At 41.9% G+C, this 21,606-nt stretch overlaps 1 non-coding gene across 1 annotated transcript; it reads left to right on the top strand.

The window, feature by feature from the left end:
• Nucleotides 1–11,883: 11,883 nt before the first annotated feature.
• Nucleotides 11,884–11,956, top strand: trnal-aag (transfer RNA leucine (anticodon AAG)). The gene has a single exon. It is a non-coding gene; the product is annotated as a tRNA-Leu (tRNA).
• Nucleotides 11,957–21,606: the final 9,650 nt, after the last annotated feature.

The raw sequence follows: 21,606 nt of genomic DNA, 5'->3' as shown, positions 1-21,606 counted from the left end.
GAAGTGAGTGGCAGACTATATTATTCTGTTTTCGCCGCCTCGTCTCTACCCCGCCGTTGCAATAGCGAGGGAGAACTTCCGCGTCGTCTGTCGTATTTCTATGGGAACAAAGTCATGGCTCGTGCTTGCATTTTGATTTAGGACACTGTTAAACATTTCCCTTTTGTGGATTTTGGGCTCAGGGGAGCTTTTTCTCGCATGATTTTGATCAGATATACAATATTGCCACTACTATCCTACGTGACACGCTTGCTGTCACTCAAATAAAAGAGAAATCGAAAGTTTAATTTCTAAATATGGAACGACCAACACATTATATTTACCTCCCGCTCTGTTGTTTTTTTGTTTTTATGCTCCTATTATTTTTGGTAACTATCGTTAAAACTAAACCGTAAATAGCTAGTTGTCAAATGTATTGCTCTGAAATGAAAACAATACTACATTTTGATACAAAACAGTTTCATTGCAAATCATTATTAAGATGATTGTATTGAAATATCATTTTTGCACTGGTAATAATAAATAAATAATCCAGTCAGCTCCCCTGTCGTCCCCTCATCTCAGATCGTCAAATGCTGACGAGAAATAATGGTTTAATAATTGCAACACGTCTACTCAGCGAGCTACGAGACTCAACAACATCATCCGCTACAGTTTGCTCTTTACAATGTCGCCTTTCCACTCTCATTAGTCTGTTAAGAAAAATGGAAAAATATTGCTACATCTTCTGTGCCCGCGTGCGTTGTTTTTGGGCGCTTGAGTAGCACTCGGAAAAAATTGACATGTATATAGTTTCATTGCAAATCAGTATTATGGTGATCATACTAAATATTCATTTTCCTGTGCTCACATGAGGTAAATATCGCTGCCATGAAGCATCCATAAAGTGAGTTCTCTCCCTCCTGCACTGCCGCCACGCGACCGCAGCTCAGCTTTGTCTCGCCTCGTAGCTACTTGCGAAACTGTTGTAAACTACTGTAAATTTGATAGTATGTCGTCATATGTAGTCCCGAGTCTGTTGAGAAAAATAGTACACTAAACCATGCTCGCTAGGTTTGTGTTGTGTTTTTGTTTGTTTTTGCAGCATAAGATAGGCTCCACATTAACTAGTATGTGACAAAGTCATTTTCTTTCATTTTTTGACTTGTTCACTCGAGACTGGAAAGTCAAGTTAGCAACAACCTCGGTCAGGAGCCGGAGGACCGAGTAAGTGAACGGAAGGTGACATAACTCAGTCTTGCCCCCTACCTGCACGCTGGCTGCTTATTGGCCACACGTGGAAATGAGTGACAGACGCTCTGATTCAGTTTTCGCTCCCTCCCCTGCCCGCGATTAGGCTGGCGTCTCATTGGTCGTGCGCGATGTCAACACTCTGCCGCTTGCTCAACGCACTCCCACGCAGCAAGCGAGCCCCAGCTTTCTAGAACTAATCAGTGCAGAAGATGATTAGTTTGGTCTCGTTCACCCAAACAATTCGTTCAAAAAGAACGAATCGTTGATGACCGATACAACACTATTTTATTGCGCATATTTTGGCTGGTGCGACTTATACTCAGGTGCAACATATAGTCCGAAAAATACGGTATGTTTGCGTGTGCTGCGTGCACTTGGCACACTTGCGTGTTGATTGCATATGAGACTCCAGTTGCTTTCACAGATGTTTATTGGTCATCAACACACCGTAGAATTAAGGTTCAGACAAAATAAGGAAACAGATCCATATTAAACATTGTAAAATGTTAGCATTACTACTATATATTGGGGGGGAAATAAAACAATGTACTTACCACTTTTGCTGACAATAAAACATTGACAGTCTTTTTCAAAATGCAAACTTGCAGTTAAAAGTTGACACTTTAAACATAAAAACTCGCTGGTTTACAGCATTTGCAAACAATGGGGAAAAAAAGAAAAAAAATCTATTACTGACACCACATGCATGACGAAAATTAAAGACTTTTTTTTTTTTACTGAGTGTAAAGCTTATGGTTAGCAAATTGGCAAAGTACTTCCGGTGAATTTTTCAAAAATAATTGCACCTCATGTTCTACATGTAAGTAAAGATTTCTGGAGCTATTCTCACATACTTCAGATTCTACCCTAATAGCTTTCAATTATGAAAAATCTATTCTGGATCAATTAAACACTTTTAATGGGCTCTAATTGGCAGAGAACAAAAATGGCGTTGGTTTCTCACATATTTCATATTCTGCACGTTGCTAAATTTCAAACCAATCGTTATGCATTGTGTTTGTGTTTTTTTTTTTCAATGTTTTTCTTATTTTTAGTATAGTTTGTTATGTTCCAAGAATAACAATGTATTGCATTTGAATTGATGATTTATCAGGATGTATTGTCACTATAATAGTGGTTGAATTGTTTAAAAAAATTGACAATAATATCGCATATCGGCAATAATTTATGAGTCAATATATCGCCTACAAAAATTTGGTATACGACAGGCCTAATTACATTTTCTGATCAGAGTACAGCGGTACCTCGACATACGATGCATTCCACATGTGATTTTTTCTACATCCGACGTAAAATTTGACTCGCCATTTGTTTCTACATCCGACGACATGCTCGAAATAATTTTTGACAGCGCCGCAGTTTCTTTGTTTTGCCGGAGGACTGAGGCACGGCTGATTTTCTTGTGAGAGAAATCAATTACGAATTAATGGAATTATAATGTATTATTGTGGGATAATCCTGCTCAACATATGACCATTTCAACTTACAAACAAGGTCCTGGAACGAATTAACTTCGTATGTAGCGGTACCACTGTATTAAAATTGGTCCATTATTGATCACCCCTTATGAACACCTGTCCAATTGTAATTGTGTCAGCCAAGATGCACGTCAAGATGAAAATTCTCCTTCGATTGGAACCTTTCAAACTTGCTCTCTCCCATTCCGCTTTCTCTGAATAGAATTTAGCATTTGAAAAGACCACCCATGAGTTCAGGAGGGCTTTTCAGTGAGATGTTCCTTTAGAATATTAATTGTTTCTCCCCTTCTTCTTCTTTTTTTGTCCTGGGAAAAGTGCCCACATTAAAACTGGCGGCTCCTTTCATTCAGTCCCTGTTCTGCATAAACAAACTGATGCTGATGCATAAGAAATGTGGGGGAGATACAAAGAAGGCAACCATTTTTGTTCATTCACCACAGGAAACAAAAAATTAAGTAAAAGAAAACAAAACTTTAAGTGCATGTCTCATACATTAGATTTATTATTTAAAAAATCTGTAAAATTTATGGTAAAATACTGGCAGCTGCGGTTGCCAGTAGTTTGCTGTTAAATATACAGTGACAATGTAAAAGATATCACGGCACCCCCCCCCCAAAAAAATCCCTTTTTAACGGTAAACTACTGGCAACAGCTGCCAGTGTTTTACCATAAATTAAATTGATTTTTTTCCAGTACCATAATGACTTTTATATTTACACTGTGAATTTTACTGCAAACTACTGGTAACCACAGCTGACGGTAGTTTACCGTAAATTATATAGTTTTTCTGCCTTTAACGTAGTGATTTTATTAGGGTTGTCAAACGATTTCAATATTTAATCGAGTTAATCACAGCTTAAAAATTAATTAATCGTAATAATCACGTTCAAACCATCATTAAAATATGCCATATTTTTCTGTAAATTATTGTTGGAATGGAAAGATAAGACACAAGACGGACATAAACATTCAACATACTGTACATAAGTACTGTATTTGTTTATTATAACAATAAATCCACAAGATGGTATTAACATTATTAACTTTCTTTCTGTTAAAGGGATCCATGGATAGAAAGACTTGTAGTTCTTAAAAGATACATTTGAGTACAAGTTATAGTAATTTTATATTAAAACCCCTCTTAATGTTTTCGTTTTAATAAAATTTGTAAAATTTTCAATCAAAAAGTCACATCGGGCTCCCTGCAGTTCTTCCACAGTGTCTTTAACTACGTAAAAGTGATTAAATATACACCACAAGGTGTCAATGGTGAGTTTTAAATTTATTAGAGATCTAGCCAAGCCAAAGTCTGAGTAAGTTTTATGTGTATTTTGCATAGCTATTTTGATCGGGAATGCCAGTTCTCTTTGCATTGAGCGCTTTTCTTTTTGTGAACATTATTTTTTTGAGAAATAGGAATATTATTTTTGTTGTGCTTTCATTAAATGATACTGTAGGGACTTAACGGTTCCACCAAAATACATGAAGGGAAGTTGGGCAACCATGACTATCAGCGGTGGCTGCAAATGGTATACAGTATGTTCTGCTTTGTGTTCAATTGAGCGTGTTAAGAAAAATAATCTCTCCTGCTATGCCCAAATGCATGATGGGTAGTTGGGCAACCATGAATGTCAGTGGTGGCTGCAAATGGTATACAGTATGTTCTGCGTTGTGTTCAATTAGGCGTGTTAAGAAAAAAAACGTCTCCTACTCCACCCAAATGCATGATGGGAAGTTGGGCAACCATGACTGTCAGTGGTGGTTGTAAATGGTATGCAGTATGTTTTGCGTTTTGTTCAATTAGTCGTGTTAAGAAAAAGATCGTCTCCTGCTCTGCCCAAATGCATGATGGGAAGTTGGGAAACCATGACTGTCAGTAGTAGCTGCAAATGGTATACAATAAGTTCTGCGTTGTGTTCAATTAAGTGCGTTATGTAAATATCGTCACTTGCTCTGCCCAAGTGCATGATGGGAAGTTGGGTAACCATGACTGTTTGTAGTGGCTAAAAAAAGCTTAAGCCAATAAAAGGCGCGGTCCAATGATTTCTCTGCCTTTTCGCTCTCAATGTGCTAAAACGGCATCATTGTAAACTGTTTGTGGCATGGCTCATTACGTGCACGCGTTAATTGCGTCAAATATTTTAACATGATTAATTTAAAAAATTCATTACTGCCCGTTAACGCGAGAAATTTGACAGCCCTAGATTTTATCCTTGCCAGCAGCCACAGCTGAAGGAATTTTCCAGTAAATTGTCACCGTATTTTTTACAGTGCAGGCTACCAGAACTGCTGATATTTTACCATAAACGATTTTTTACAGTTTTTCTCAATTGCTTTGGTACGTTTCTCAGATCAGAATTGAAATTCTCAAAACTACTTGTTCAATCATCAACATCGTATCACAAGTGCACATCAACAAAGCAGTTTCTCATTTCTTTGAGCAAGTTGCAGATGTTTTTGTGCATCCATGCAAAGGATTTTGTACAATTTTGCTGTTTCCTACATTATCAGTTGCATCAGTCATGATGGTCAAAATGAATGATCATGGGTCTCTATTGAATAGTCTCACCATCCACAACATTTAGTCATTACTTCATTGCATAAGTATTTACATGCAAAATGCATGAACATGTTTTCAAAATATGCCAACATGTGTCTGCTTATTTCTAAGCACTTTCGTTACTTACTTTACGTAACTTGTTTTAGCCTGCCAAAATTTGTGATAGTTAGGGACATGTGGGTTTCTACCACTCCAACATAATCAGGGAATGGTTTGCAACCCACAACAAAATGGTATTGGAGTTCCTCCCTCCATAGTCCCCATTCCTCAAACCCATAGAAGAATTTTTTCTCCACATGGAAATGGCAAATGTATGATCGCCAGCCTCAGACTCAGATGACTCTTCTGGATACCATGAATGCAGCATTCAGTGACATCACAGCAGATGCCTGCACAGGCTGGATAAGGCATTCACGAGGATCCTTTCCACGCTTAAAAGCAAGAAAGTACATCTATTGTGACGTGGAGGAAAATGAGTGGCCCTGCAGGGAGGAATGTCAAGATGTGTAGAAAGAATGGGTGAAAAATCCTGACATGTAGCACTCAAAGTTCAGATGTGCCGATTGTCTGATGTTGACATTTCTAATTTGTCTTTTTTTTCTTTTTGATACCTAGTGCTGTCTTTTGCTTTCCGTATCGCAGTCAAATGGTCCGTCAAGAAATTGTAAAAACAGTAAAAGTGCAAAATGAATCCTATCCAGTCTCTTGCAATTAATCGCCCCCACACAAAGGTGTAATTTGCAATTTTCATCAAAACTTACGTACACCATCTTCAGCATCAGCGCCTTCCACCAGACCCCAATAGCAGGCAATCACACCCGCTTAAGGTCAGTGCGCCAGATGCGGCCCGGATCCGCACTATGACAGTCCAAATGATAGGTTACGTACTGTTCCATGGCGGACCATGCACACCAGACGTGCTCAATGCGATTTTCGAGTCAATGGAAGACTTTTTAAAAAACAAAAGATTGTACTCTTTGCTTATCTGATTCTATTTGAACTCATGCACTCTTGAACAATCTGGTCCTCTGGCAATTCTTTTCCAATATCAATTTTTTTTTTTTTTTTAAACCTGTTCTGTTCAGCTGTTTGACACAGAGAATGGAAGTCTAAGTGCCCGGATTCTGAACAGTTTTAATGTTTCACATTGAGAGTCTGACATACTCCCATTGCGATCATTCAAAATACCTTTTTATTACATCACCCGGCCTTCAGGGATGGCAGGAGGGGACGCATCACCAACCCCACGCCTACACCCACCCCCGCCCGCTCACCCGGGCCACGAGCCACAGCCCCCCAACCGGCACGGCACGCCACGGGACCCCCAGCGGTCCACCAAGCCCCAGGCGAGGCAGGGTCCCCCGCCAGTGCAGGCGACACCCCGCTGATACACCGGCGCCCAGCCAGCGACCCGCGACGGAGCGCAGGGCAGATGCCCAGCCAGAGAAGAGAGGGGAAGGCGGAGGCAGGAGAACGCCCAGGAACTACCACGGGGCGATGCAAGATTGGAGACCCGACCCCCCAACCCACTCCCGCGGCCGGCAGCCGAGGCAGAGGGGAGGCTACACCCCGGGAGCCACGCCATATAGAAAAAGTGTGGGACCCACCTACCACCCTATTACTGTTGCTGCAAGGTTCCCGACTGGCAGCCATCACCCAGCACCGTGATGGGGGTGTGAGGGGAGGGTAGTGCAATGTATGCATTAAAATAGGAGGGCTTGGCTTGGGGCAGTGGGACTGCAGCATGGAGTTTCTGCCCAGCCGCCCGTCCCACCGCCCTTTGCATGAGCTCTCCTGTGGAGTATGATGTGTGTGGTGCATTTAAAAAAGGTGCAGGGATGGCAGGGCCTGTGGTGAGGAGGCAGCCGTGAGGCCCCTCCCCCCCAACAAGTCCCAACCATCCCACAACCTTGGTGTGTGGTGCATTAAAAACAGGGGGGAGTCGGGCTGGTACTGTAAAGCCCCGTCCCAACTCTCCCCGGAGAAATGTATGAGCATGTAAGTGCCAGGGTGAAAAATATTTACAGTGCCGAAGTGAGAAGTGCGTGAGTTAACACTAGAAAACCCAACAGAGGCCAACTCGGCCTTTCCCGAGACAAATACTCCTAATATTCCCAAGCAATGGCCGATTTGGCCTCACCTCCGAAAAAAACCCAGAAGTGCTTTTGAACTAGCAAGTCGTTGTCCTACAGACACAACCATTCATATGTAAAAACAACCACTAGACATACATCGTGTTGGTTTGCAGCCAAACGTGTCAGTTCAAGTCAAGCTACATTTATTTAATTACATTTATGACGTTTGACACTTTTTACCTTTTTTAACTCACTTCTCCTATACTCTACACACACACACACACAAAAGAAAGGTATAAAAAAATGGCCCAAATGTGTACGTTGTTTTGAAGGGTGGGGGTGTTTAGAACTGCAATTGAACGTAAAGCAGGAATTGTGTCTATAGTTTAGAAGGACTGAATCAGGGGCATGGAGCATTAATTGTAGTCGTGTCTGAAGTTAATGTATGTGCAGTGGTTGCATTTCCATATCAACGGCTGTTGTCTGTCGCACAACGACTTGCCAATTCTAAAGCACTTGGGTCATTTTGGCCACCTCTGGGTTTTCCGGGGGAAAGGCCATATCGGCCATTGCTTGGGACTTGTAGGAGTACTAGAATTCTCTGGGACTTCTAGTGTTAAGAGGCAGGCTCCCGCGGGCGTGGCCCCGTCCACCAGAACCACCGGCCCCAGGGCGGAAGAAGCGTCAGGGCCTCGATCAATCCCCGCCCCAGACCACCCACGGCGCCTCCGCGACCGCCCACCCCCCTCCCACCCACCGAGCACCCACCCCGCACCCCGAGCAGGCGCCACACCAAGCGCCGGCGACCAGGGGGCGTCCACCCCACCGGCAAGGGACAGCAAGCCTCATCCTAGGCCCCACGGGCCCCAAGAGGCCCCGCAAACGACCCCGCCGGCCGGGGGGCAGCGGCGGCCGCCGCGGCCCAGGGAGGCAGACAGGGCCGGAAACAGACCAAGGGGAGGGAAGCGCACCCCCCACAACCCACCCCCGGGCCAAGAGGGGCGCGCGGTATGGCACCAGAGGGCACCTCCCCGGCACCCGGTACAGGGAGACGCGGCTCCGGCCGGGCGGACCTGGGAGGGAACCATGGCTGCCGCATACACCCCCCGGCCCCCACCCCAACTCCACCCCACCCCGGCCGGCCGGGGAAGGGCCGCGGCCCCGGACCGGCACCCGCGCGGCCCCCCCACCCGCCCACGACACCAGCGCGCGCCCGACGGGACCCCCCGCACAGCCAGACGCAACCAGACAAGCCCCGGCCGAAAATCCCGGGGGCCAAGACCGGCGGCGGGATGGCCCAGGGCAGGACGCCAACAAACTCCACCTGTAAAGCTGACAGAAGAAGAGGTTTATCAAACACCATTAGATGTATGCCAAGGACCAGTGAAGTGTATTATTTACGCATAGTTCCTTAATTGTTCCAAGTCTGATAAGTAATATATAGGGTGTTCCAAAAAAAGTTGCATATGTTCCCCAGTAGCTGGAAACCAAATTGTCTATGAGTATCCTTGTAAAATAAGCCCATTGACCGACTAAACTGTGAAGGAAGAAAAAGTATTTATTACATGCTGTTGGGAGTGTATAAAACAGTTCGGATTTAAACATGTCCAGTTTTCCAGCTGCAGAAGGATGCATACAACTTCCCTGGACACCCCGCATACATCAATTTATGTATACATTTTTATTATTTTTGTGGCATTCCTTCGCAGGTGAGAGAGAATCCTTATTCTATGTTCATCATTCTTGCGACCGTTTCCCACTGTTGTTCGTATTTGTCCATTTTATTTGTCTGTTTGGCAGATATTTTCTCTAATGTTATATATTCAATGATTAGATTTAGCCATTGGTTAATGATAATGTTTTGTTTGTTTTTCCAATTCAACAATATTGTTTTTTTGGCTATCGTTAGACTTGCTAGTAGTGGACGGGTTTGATGGATAGAGATATTCACTGTATTCAGATCGCCAAGCAGACAAAGAGTTGGAGACAATGGAATCCTGCAGTTCAATAGGAAAGAGAGTTTCTTGGTTACCTGTGCCCAGAAATCTTGTATTGGTTTACATTGCCAAAGAGCATGAAAGTATGTATCTAAAGTATCTTCGTTGCAGCTTGTACATTTATCGGATTGGGAGAACCCCATTTTGTGCATTTTAGATTGAGTAATATGCCATCTGTGCAGTATTTTGAACTGTATAAGCTGAAGGTTCTTATTCTTTGTCATTATAAATGTATTTTTGCAGATGTTGGACCAATAGTTATTATCTAATGTTACCGAAAGTTCGTTATTCCATTTTTCGATTGGTAGGCAAGTAGAGTTGTTACATGAGAGGGCTTTATATACTTTTGAAAGTTTTTTTTTTTGTTGAGGATGTATATTTATTATTTTATTTACGAAAGGTGGTGGGTCTAACGTACCCGTTAGTGATGGAAATTTGCTTCTGATGGCTGCCCTGATTTTATTGTATTGAAGGAAATTGACCCCTTTGATCTGGAAATCTTGTAATATTTTTTCATATGACATGAATGTATTATCTTTAAACAAATGCTGTAACTGGTTTATTCCCGTATAATCCCATGTGCTGAAATAAATAGGAATTTTATTAACTCCAAAGTCTGGGTTGTGCCAGATTGGTGAGAATTTACACGGGGCTTGTTGTGATTACGTAATTTCCATACCTCTCCACCAGGCTTTCAAGGTACATGCTATCATTGGGTTTTTGAAGCAGCTATGGTGCTTAATACTAGAACTAATAAAGGGGAGGTTTGCCAATTGTATTTGGTTGCAGTCTGTTTGCTCTAATTCTAGCCATGACTGTTGTTCAGTGTTAAGATATAACCACCTAATAAGATATTGTATTTGATTTGCTATATAATAGTGTTGGAAATTAGGGGCCTCTAGACCCCCCTCTGGTTTATTTCTTTGCAATTTGGCAAGGCTAATTCTGTTTTTCTTGTTTTTAAAGTAGAATTTTGTGACGGCTGAGTCTAGGTCTTGAAACCATTTTTGAGTGGGTTTAAAGGGGATCATTGAGAACAAATAGTTTATTTGTGGTAATACTTTCATTTTGACTGTTGCTATCCGGCCCAAAAGTGAGATGGGTAGATTATTCCAGTGTGTCAAATCTTCACATATTTTTGCTAGGAGGGGTGTATGGTTTAGTTTAGTTAATTCTGTAAGTTTCGGTGAAATGTTGATTCCAAGATACTTTATATTCCCTATTGGAATATTGTGATTTTGATTTGCAGGATTCCATGAGTTTGTTGATAAGGGCATTATAATTGATTTTGACCAATTTATAGCATAATCTGATATTTGTGAAAATGTCTTTATTAGTTCAAAAGTCTCATGTAGGGAGGATTCTGTTTTTTCTAGATATAAAAGTATATCGTCTGCGTATAAGTTAATTTTGTGTTCCGATGTGTGCGAGCAGATCCCTTTGATATTAGCGTTTTGTCTTATTGCAATTGCTAATGGTTCAATAAATAGAGCGAATAATAGGGTTGAGAGTGGACAGCCTTGTCGAGTTCCCCTTTGAAGACAGAAACTTTGTGAAATGACCCCGTTTGTGTTTACAGTGGCTTTTGGGGCGTTGTAGAATATTTTTATCCAGCGGATAAATGGCTCACCGAAGCCAAATTTTTCCAAAACTTTGAAGAGAAAAAACCAGTTGACTTTGTCAAATGCTTTTTCTGCGTCCAAAGAGAGGATAATTGCTTTCTGTTTATAATTCTGTGCAATATTAATAAGATTTAACAAGCGTCTTATATTGTTTGTAGAGTTACGTCCTTTAATAAAGCCGGTCTGGTCTTTATGAATTATAGTGGGAAGAGTTTGTTCTAATCTAGTAGCTAAAGCCTTTGCAATCATTTTAATATCTGTATTCATTAAGGATATTGGTCTATAGTTTGCTGCCAATATCTAAATTTAATTATCTTTACCTGTAATGCTAATCCAAAATGGACACTTCAAGAACACGAACATTGGGGATTTCTCATGTTCTAATAGTGAAGGTTGGCAATTCTCACCAGATTAAAGAGCATGAATTGAGGAGAGGTCATTTGCCCATGATCCAGCAGACTAAACGGTAAAGCTTGAAACGAAATGTACGTCATTTTGCCACCAGGACAATGTCAAAGAAGATACCTCCATAGTAGCAGAGGATGGTTTCGCCCAGCACGCTTCTATTGCGCCACTCAGCTAGCAATTTCATGTGCAAAACTGGAATATTTCACTGACGGTGATCGACAATTAGTAACAGAAACCTTGGATCGATTGCTTTCGGGTTGTGATGTCTTAAAGTCGCAAAACACGGGAGTGTGGCAGAGTCGTCCAAGATGGTGGAGTTTGGTTCCAGTCTCTCAGGAGGTATAGGTTCGAATCCCACCACTGCCACCTGCTTTTCTTCCTTTGGCAGGATTGAAGACTTTTGAGTCAATGGAAGGGTTTTTAAGAACCCAAAGATTTTACTCTTTATCTATATGGTTTTATTTGCACTCATGTGTTTTTCAATGACAGGGTAGTGTGGCCGAGCGGTCCAAGGCGCTGGATTAAGGTTCGAGAGTCGTGGGTTCAAATCCCATCACTGCCATCTGGCATCCTTCATTTGACTTGATTAAAGATTTTCAAAACAATGGAATGCTTTTTCAGAACCAAAAGATTGTACTCTTGCTGTCATGCCAGATCCGCATAGCAGTCACAAAAGCTTAATGTCAGTGTGCCAGATGCGGCCCGGATAAGCACTATATGACAGTTCAAATGATAGGTTACGCACTGTTCTGGGGCGGACCGTGCACACCAGACATGCTCATACTCCTGCTTAACGTCAGTGGGCCAGATGCAGCCTGGATCAGCACTATGACAGTTTTGCCTTAATTGTCGCATTGATTGCACAGATGGGTGAGCCTGGGACCAGGTGCCGCTGATCATCGTTAGCAGCTTACTTAAACCGGTCCTTGGCCTCACATCATCGCCAGATCAACAATTCACCAGTAAGTATGTGACTTTCAGCTAGCATAGAATCTTGTAATCCTGATACTGAGCTCATTTTTGTGTTCCCCCCGTAGATCCTGATTTGCTTTTCGCCTGCCTGCCCGTTCACCTGTTCTATCACCAAACTGGTCACCAGATTCTTTGGATGCTATCTACCACTCCCTCTCATCGTCAATGAATTAGGTCCCCCGTTACCCCAGGACTTTAACAAGTACAATTTGTTGTTTACAATCTAAAAATGGGTCATCTTTAATGTTGAGTTGCTCATCCCAAATAAAATATTTTGTGAAAAAAACAATTATGTTTTTGTATGTTGTAATAATATGTTAGCATTAATAAATGACCTGAAAAAGAAGTGTTGTCAGTATCGCTTTTAATAGACTAATTTGCAATATAAACACATTACAGTACTATACATGGAACAAAATGGACTCCAAATTTAATAATGAAAACGGTTTTGATATATATCTGGCCCAGATTGGGTAACGTGTGCCACATCCAGGCCATACATTAATGTCATGTCTGCTACTTTGGACCAGTTCTGGCCCAAAACTGGTTGCTGATCCGGCAAGTGACTCCATCCTCATTTTGGGCCATTGTTCAAAAAGACACTGAAGCAAATATGCTTTACGAAGTTGGGCCGAAATTTGCAGTAGATCTGGCCTATGTCCGCTCCAGTTACATTTTGCTTTCTGGGGAGTAACTGAGAGCATGACTAAGCAATTTAACTGTCTTGTCTGTACATAATGAAAACATGACTTGTCATTCTCACAGCACAGACATGTTCATTGACAGAGAAATTTAATTTTGAGCGATAGACTAAATATTTTGCACATAAAAATGGCTTCTGCAGGTAATCCATGTATTTTCACTATTTGTGCGACTTGTTGTGAGGATTGAACCACCGCTGCCAGTATTTTACCGTAAATTATCAGATTTTTTAAAAATGGTGTAGTACCGAGGTCCTTAATTAGTGAACCGCGGTCCATGACCAGACCACGGCACACCTCTCTGCGGACCCACGGACGAACGAAAAAACGAAAGAAAAAAAACCCAAACTTTTTTTCAACATACATCATTTGTATGAATCGCCGATCTTTTGCGATACTCTACTATTCTATCGCTAAATTCTGTTTCATTTTTAGTCAAATGTCTTCCATGTTCTCACTTCTGTTTTCATCTCTATGACAACGATGCACTGATTGGCTGAGTCTGCATGGATGCGCTGATTGGCTGAGAGAGCGTGCATGGATGTACTGATTGGCTGAGAGTGCCTGCATGCTAGTAGCTAGCATGGACGGACCGCAGCAGTGTCAGCAACCTCAAACATGGGTCGCGCCCGGCACTTTGCAATCTGTTTGTTTTTTCATTCAAGAACGTGATTCATACTGTGACCAAACGTGATTTATTAATTTCCCAGTGTTATACCCTGGCACTCTCGCTGCATGCGGGCAACGTTCAAGATCACAACGTTAAGCAACGTTCACTATTACCACACATGCCACCAGTAGAAGATCAACTCTAACAAAATGGCATGCTCGAAGTTGACCAAGAGAAGAAAAGTGGACAATGAAAATCGCCGTTTCAATGAGGAATGGAATGACGTTTCAATGAGGAACGGAATGACAAATATGCGTCCATTTTACCAACTGCAAGTGCCAAACCCATGTGCTGAATATGCTTAAAGACAGTTGCTCTGATAAAAAGTGAAAATGTGAAACGCCATTACGTTGAAGAGCAAAGCTCTTTTGAAGATAAGTTTCCCTCTAAATCAGAATTAAGAAGGCAAAAAATTAACAGGTTGAAGCAGTCATATCAAGAGTCAAGCAAGGTTATTGTTAAATCTATGACACAAAAACAAATTGCAACAGAGTTCTCACTTAGAGTATCGTGGGTGTTGGCCAAACATAAGAAGCCGTTCTCTGATGGATAAATAATAAAAGAGTGTATGACTGAAGTACTGACAGCAATGTTCAAAGAGAAAGAAAAAGGAGGAAATGACAACAAAAATCAAATCTCACTCTCAGATTTATCAACCACAAGACGCACTAAGTACTGTGTGAGTAAACAGCTTTGTGACCCCCAAATGCCATTTCCCTTATTGAGCAGTCTTTTACAGTTAAAGTTACTGTCAATAATTGTTATGTTTGCTACATGCACGTTTTCTTTTTGTCCAGCAGTGTTTTACGGTTACAAAATGTACTGTCAATAGTTATTGTTTGCACCTTAATGACAGATCTCGTCAATTATTTAGTGTCCATGTGTAAACATTGTACTCACATGTTGTTGTTTTTTATTTATTTATTTTTTTTTTTTTTTAAAGTTAAAAAAAATGTTAATTTTATTGAATCAGAATATACATTGAATTTCGGTTTGGTCAAAAGAAAACCACCTTCGACCTGCCTTGTACTTGACCGACATTAATAAATGGACCCATGCTTGTATGAAAAAAAAAAAATTTTGGACCTTCAAGATTTGTATTTGAGGACCCCTGGTGTAGTATGATTCCGAGCCATGTCATTAGATACAGTACATTTGCACAGTGTGATCCAAGATCATGTCAATCAAAAGTGATCATTATTACCTTTAAAACAACAGAATTTTAGAAGCAGTTGATATGAAGTTGAAGTTATTTCATTTTTTTTTTTTTTTTTTTAGTCCGGAATGATGTGAACTAAACATATAATGACTAGTTTTTGGTTTGTGGTTTATTGTCCTTACAAAACATCATGTAAAGTATTGTAGCTGTGTAGATGTTGGCCTGTCATCATTTTTCATTAGAAATGTGTTTTTCAAATTAAGCCCCACATTTTGATTGGGGTCTGGAAGGCGATTTCACTTGTTGGACCACAGCCAGCTGGCTGGCTCTGTTCTTTCTCTTCTGCGAGTTTTCATCAAATATTGACAAATCCTCAGCTTCCGTTTTACTCTACCAAAGTATTTTTCCTGATGCCACCACAATATGTCCCTATTTTAGGATTTGTAGATTTAGACAAGATAATATAATGTGATTATATGAACATGGGCAAATAAAGAAAATGTGGCATTTTTCAAATGTAAGCTAGAAATGACATTTGACTTCTTAACATACTAACTGAAAACACATCGAATCATGCGGCAATAGCAATGCCTTATGACAGTTTCAGATGTCGGACACTCGCTCCAGTCAGTTGTAGAAGAAATAATATTACAACAGACGATACAAACATCTCCTGGAAAGTCATTTTCCTCCTCAACGTTTTATCAGGAGGAACTTGGCCAGTGTGCGGATGAATTTGAAACTCTATCTGTATGTCCGGAGATTGAAATAATCAATGAAGTTACGCTGCAGTGCCTCTTGCATAAATGTGCACAGTATCTCTCATCATAGGAAGAGGCATTCTTGTTCCAAGCCTCATTGAAGGAAAGTACAGATAAGTGTATGTTTGTCCCTGTGCATGTGCGCCCACACAGGGCTTACCCCCCCCCCAATGCTATATTTATTTCGGAACATTGGACCTTGAAATTATTTATTTTTTGCTTGTTATATCATGTAAGGTCCTTTGGTAAGGTCCACAAGATCCAATAGATGCCCCTTTCCCCCATATTGGTATCGTTTTAGACAGAGTTGGGTAAAGTGGCCAAAAATTTTACTCAAGTAAGCGTAGCGTTATTTCAAATATTATTACGCAAGTAAAAATAGTCATCCAAAAAAATACTCAAGACTTTCTCGGAAAGAATATCCAAGTAATGAGCAACATTGTGAGTAACTGTTTACAATGTCTGATTTTTAAAATGATGCATATTTTTTACTATGTACTATACTATATTACTATAGCTGGACTATTACATAGCCAAATTAATGAATGCTATAATGGAATCATGTGTTTTTTTTTGTTGTTGTTTTTTTTTAAACCTGTCCTGTTCAGCTGTTTGACACAGAGAATGGAAGTCTAAGTGCCCGGATTCTGAACAGTTTTAATGTTTCACATGGAGAGTCTGACATCCTCCCATTGTGATCCTTCAAAATACCTTTTTATTATGACAAAGCAGCGAACAGGAAGGGATTATGGGGGGACAGAAGAAAAGAAATACAAGAGAAGAAAGAAAAGAAACACATAAACAACAAGAAATACATTGAACATCTAAACTAGTTACTAATATGCTGGTGCTATCGTCAGTGAGATGTATTTCCGGTTTACACCATGTGGGGGCCAATTGGCCAGTGAAAGAGGAGAATGGGGGTGGGGGTGTCTATAAGACTATAAGCTAAGTGATTGAAAGGGGTAGAGTGTACACAAATCAGTTCTGTGATCTAGAACCCAGTAATCGTGTGAATCTCTTATGAGTGTAAGCCCGTTGGCGACCAACCCTACGCCGCCGCATCGCCAATCCCGGCACCGGAACCCCCAACCCGAGCATGCCCTACCACATCCAGCAGCACGCAAGCCCCACCGGGCGCGCGACAGCCACGCAGACGGGCGGAGAAACCGCGCAGGCGCCAACCCAGGGCCACGGCCCCCACCCAGCCAGCCTGGGGAGGGAGGGCGGGCGGCGGGTTGGGGGGGCCATGTGCAGCCCATCCCTCCTCCAGCCGCCCAGCAAAGGAGCCACCGCCCCCCAACCCGGGACCCAGGGTGGTCCCCCGGGCCACACGCGCGCCCATCAACCGGCCTTCAAGGATGGCAGGAGGGGACGCATCACCAACCCCACGCCTACACCCACCCCCGCCCACCCGGGCCACGAGCCACAGCCACAGCCCCCCAACCGGCACGGCACGCCACGGGACCCCCAGCGGCCCACCAAGCCCCAGGCAAGGCAGGGTCCCCCGCCGGTGCAGGCGACACCCCGCTGATACACCGGCGCCCAGCCAGCGACCCGCGACGGAGCGCAGGGCGGATGCCCAGCCAGAGAAGAGAGGGGAAGGCGGAGGCAGGAGAACGCCCAGGAACTGCCACGGGGCGATGCAAGATCGGAGACCCGACCCCCCAACCCACTCCCGCGGCCGGCAGCCGAGGCAGAGGGGAGGCCACACCCCGGGAGCCACGCCATATAGAAAAAGTGTGGGACCCACCTACCACCCTATTACTGTGGCTGCCAGGTTCCCGACTGGCAGCCATCACCCAGCACCGTGATGGGGGTGTGAGGGGAATCATGTGTTTATTGTAGCGGAATCTCATTGGTGAAACTGGTAGCGCTCCTGCTGGCATCTCTGGAAAAAATAGTCAACATGTAGAATAACTCTGGTGAAGCCCAAAGTAGTGGAGTAAGAGTAGTATTTCTTCTTCACAAATCTAAAGTAAAAGTACAAAGAATTTTGTGGTTAAACTACTCTAAGAAATACATTTTTCTCAAAAAGTTACTCAAGTAAGTGTAACGTGTTACTACCCACCTCTGGTTTTAGATTATTAAATAACATTCATTCATCTGTACATTCATTTTGTATACCACTCAAACACCATTGGGATACAATCTAAGCTGGAGTTTATCCCTTTTATATAAGTAGACTCTGGACTAATCACCAGCCAGTCATGCGTACTAATAGTATTAAAAAAAAAATTGGCATTAACAATAAGGGTGTAACGGTACATGTATTTGTATCGAACCGTTTCGGTACGTGGTGCTCGGTTCGGAACGGAGGCGTACCGAACGAGTTTCTGACGTAATGTAAAGTGCTGTCAAATTTAGCGCGTTAACGGGCGGTAATTAATTTTTTTAATGAATCACGTTAAAATATTTGACGAATTTAACGCAAGCGCAGAATGCCTGCTCATGCATCCCATAATCCCACTGTCATGTCCCACGGACGGCTCGCTGAGGGCATAACATAAAATGGGCCACGCACACAGGTTGCAAGTAGACACAAATTTATTCACACAAGTCGAACTCGCAATGAACAAAATATACAAAATGCGGAAGAAGCTGGCTTCAGTGTAAGCCAAAACAACAAACAAAATGAAACTACACTTAAACCCCACCCGCTATGTAAACCTTGATCGTAAAAAGGAAATAACAAGACAGCCACTACCCTGGCTTCTACACTAAACAAAACGGGTTGAACGAAAACATCAGTTTACCTCTACTGCTGCGGTGCTCTTATTTACAGTGGTGAACAAAAACGATCCAATAACGAATGAACACAAAATACCTCACTGAAAAAGCGGGAGTGTAACAAAATAGCGATCAAATGCACAGGTGAATGAATGGCGAGCAAACAACTGGCGAGGAGGTACGAGGCACGTATGCTGTCAAATGCGAAATTGCGAACTCTCAGAGTGTTGACTGTAAAATGACAACCGGTCAGATTACTTTTGTTAATGCTGCCTTTATTTGGTTAACAAGACTCAGGCACAATACAACACACACGCGGGGATGCGAGCTCAAACTACCTTGTATCGGCTTAGCTGCCGTAAAGCAAGTGTCGTTATTGCCGCAAATGTAAACGAAGCCCTGCACAATGGATACATGACAGACAGTGGCTAGTTTTTGAATTTGGCACCCTTCTTCGGGTGGCCCATCAGCGGCAGCGGTGACGTCTGCCCGTCCGGCGTCAATCAGAGTAAGTCACGTTGGAAGGGGAGGCAGCCAGCTGGCAGACGCGACGATCAGGTGACTGACAGCGTCAAAAAAGATAACAATTAAACGGCCAGGGCTGTCGCACCACTCAGAAGTGCAGTGAGCAGCGTGGGTAACGGTTAAATGTAAACATGGAAGAAAATCAGGTTGGCCCTCTGGGTGGGGGATTCAAATTAAAAAAGAATATAGACGGAACAACTCTCAGAAAATGTAAATAAGTTGGTTTGCCTCAGCGACTGGCTAGAGGACGAGTAGGGAGGAGGGCCACATTTATGTGTGCACTACACACATTTTGCATAGATTATAAATAATATTGTTTTGTTACTGTTCTAAGGCTCTGTTGTGTGTTTGTTTTTGCAGAGAAAAAGAAAATGTCTTCAACAGAAATAATGTTAATGTTAATGCCATCTTGTGGATTGTACTTATGTACAGTATGTTGAATGTGTACATCCGTCTTGTGTCTTATCTTTCCATTCCAAAAACAATTTACAGAAAAATATGGCATATTTTAGAGATGGTTTGAATTGCGATTAATTATGATTAATTAATTTTTAAGCTGTGGTTACAATCATTGTGACAATGAAAAATTTTAATCGTTTGACAGCCCTAATAACCTTACTTTTTGAGGCTGTGGTCATCAAGTTAATATGAGAAACTTGAAACTGTTCAGTGTTGCAACTGTTCAATTTTGCACATCAGATATATTTTTAAAGAAAAAGTCTTAGCCAAAGTTATTTATTTTTATTTTGTTTTTCAAAACATCTACATTTCAGAATATTGTATTTTCTATTTTTGAGCAGAATTCTAGCTTTGTATAGGCTAATGTTCCTGTAGTTGAAAGCACAAAAGTGTGTAATAAACAACTAGCACATTTATATTTTGCATTTTGTTTTCTTACTGTACCAAAAATGAAAACCGAAGTACGCACCGAACTGAGATTTTTGTGTACCGTTACACCCCTAATTAACACATATAGTTGTACTGTCAGTTGCTCTGTGTTTTTATTTATTTATTAAATTAATGTTTAAATGTCTGTCCGACAACCTTGACATTTCGATTCAATCTGAAGTTTGTAACATAGTTAACTCTGGGGCCGTTTACATGGTGAATACGAAAAATTTCAAATTTGCATTTGCCCGTCTCCATTCGAACAATGCATTCAGCATGAAAACGATGTAGTATTCGTGCCAGGCCCTAGGGTGCAGTGCAGATTTAAAAGGTGACAGCGAATGATGCACTTTGACCCCACCAAAGTACCTCAGCCCGGAAAAAAATATGCCCGCCCACTCCAAGTGATGGCATTTTTCTTTTGTTCAAAAAGGCACAAAAATGGAAACATTCACCATTTTTAATTTAAAAATATTATTAAAACAGTAAATAAAGCCGACATTCCGCCATATTTGCTGTTTATAATGTTTAGTAGCACCGCTGCGTACGCCCAATGTGACTGTACGAGTGCTGACGTTATCGGCACGGTGTCGCACTGCGGGAGCCTTTGATATGCATGCATAGCGAGGCCCCCTCAATCCCCTGCAATAAAATTCTTCCACTTTGGAGGCAGGATTCAGAATTGTTCGTCTTCGCCGACACCATATGCACGCGAGGCCACTCCGCAACACAGTCATTGCGTCTTCGTGTCGCAGACTCGCCATGTAAACTGCCCGAATACGTATTTCATATCAAAATAATGAGCAAACAATGTAAAATGTTAAATATTGATGTCTTGATCTTGACCTCAGTATTGATTTTTCACTCCGGACATTTAAGAGTGAACTGTCAGACCACCTATCAAGGCACAGACATTTGCGAAATCAAGTGTGGAGAACCAATCAGATATTGTATTGAATTTAACAAATGGTCGAAACTGTAGTGTGGCCGAGTAGCCCAAGGCGCTAGATTAAGGTTCCAGTCCCTCTGGAGGTGTGGGTTCAAAGCCCACCACTGCCAACTGCTATCCATCAATTGACTTGCTTGAGTATATTAGAATCAATGAAAGGCTTTTTAAGAACCAAAATAACGTACTCTTTGCTTTTTAGATTCTATTTCCACTCTCGCATTCTTGAACAATCTGGTCGTCTGGCAATTCTTTTCTGATATCTAAATTTTAGTTATGTTTACCTGCAATGGTAATTTGAAATGGGCACTTCAAGACAAATAACATTGACAATTTCTCATGGTCTAATAGTGAACGCAGGCAATTCTCACCCGATTAAAGAGCATGGTTTCGAATCCTGCCAGTGGTTATCCTTCGTTGGTTTGAATGGAGATTTTTGAGTCAATGGAAGGCTTTTTAAGAAGCAAAAGATTGTACTCTTTGCTTGTCGGATTCTATTTGCACTCATGCATTCTTCAACAATCTGGTTACCTGCAATTATTTTCCAATATCTAAATTTAATTATGTTTACCTGTAATGCTAATCTGATATTGACACTTCAAGATCACTAACATTGGGGATATCCAATGTTCTAATAGTGAAAGGCCGGCAATTTTCACCAGATTAAAGAGGATGAATTGAGGAGAGGTCATTTCCCCATGAACAAGCAGACTGAATGAAGGGTAAAGCCTTAAACAACATACGCAACATTTTGAACAACAATAGTATTACTGCATTTTGCCTGAAGTACACTGCCAAAGGAGAAACAAGTCTAAATAGCAGAGGATGGTTTCGCACGCTTCCGCTGCGCCACTCTGCTT

The sequence above is a fragment of the Corythoichthys intestinalis genome, chromosome 21 (assembly GCF_030265065.1).
Source record: "Corythoichthys intestinalis isolate RoL2023-P3 chromosome 21, ASM3026506v1, whole genome shotgun sequence".
NCBI lineage: Eukaryota > Metazoa > Chordata > Actinopteri > Syngnathiformes > Syngnathidae > Corythoichthys > Corythoichthys intestinalis.
This window is presented reverse-complemented; position numbering and strand designations above follow the sequence as displayed.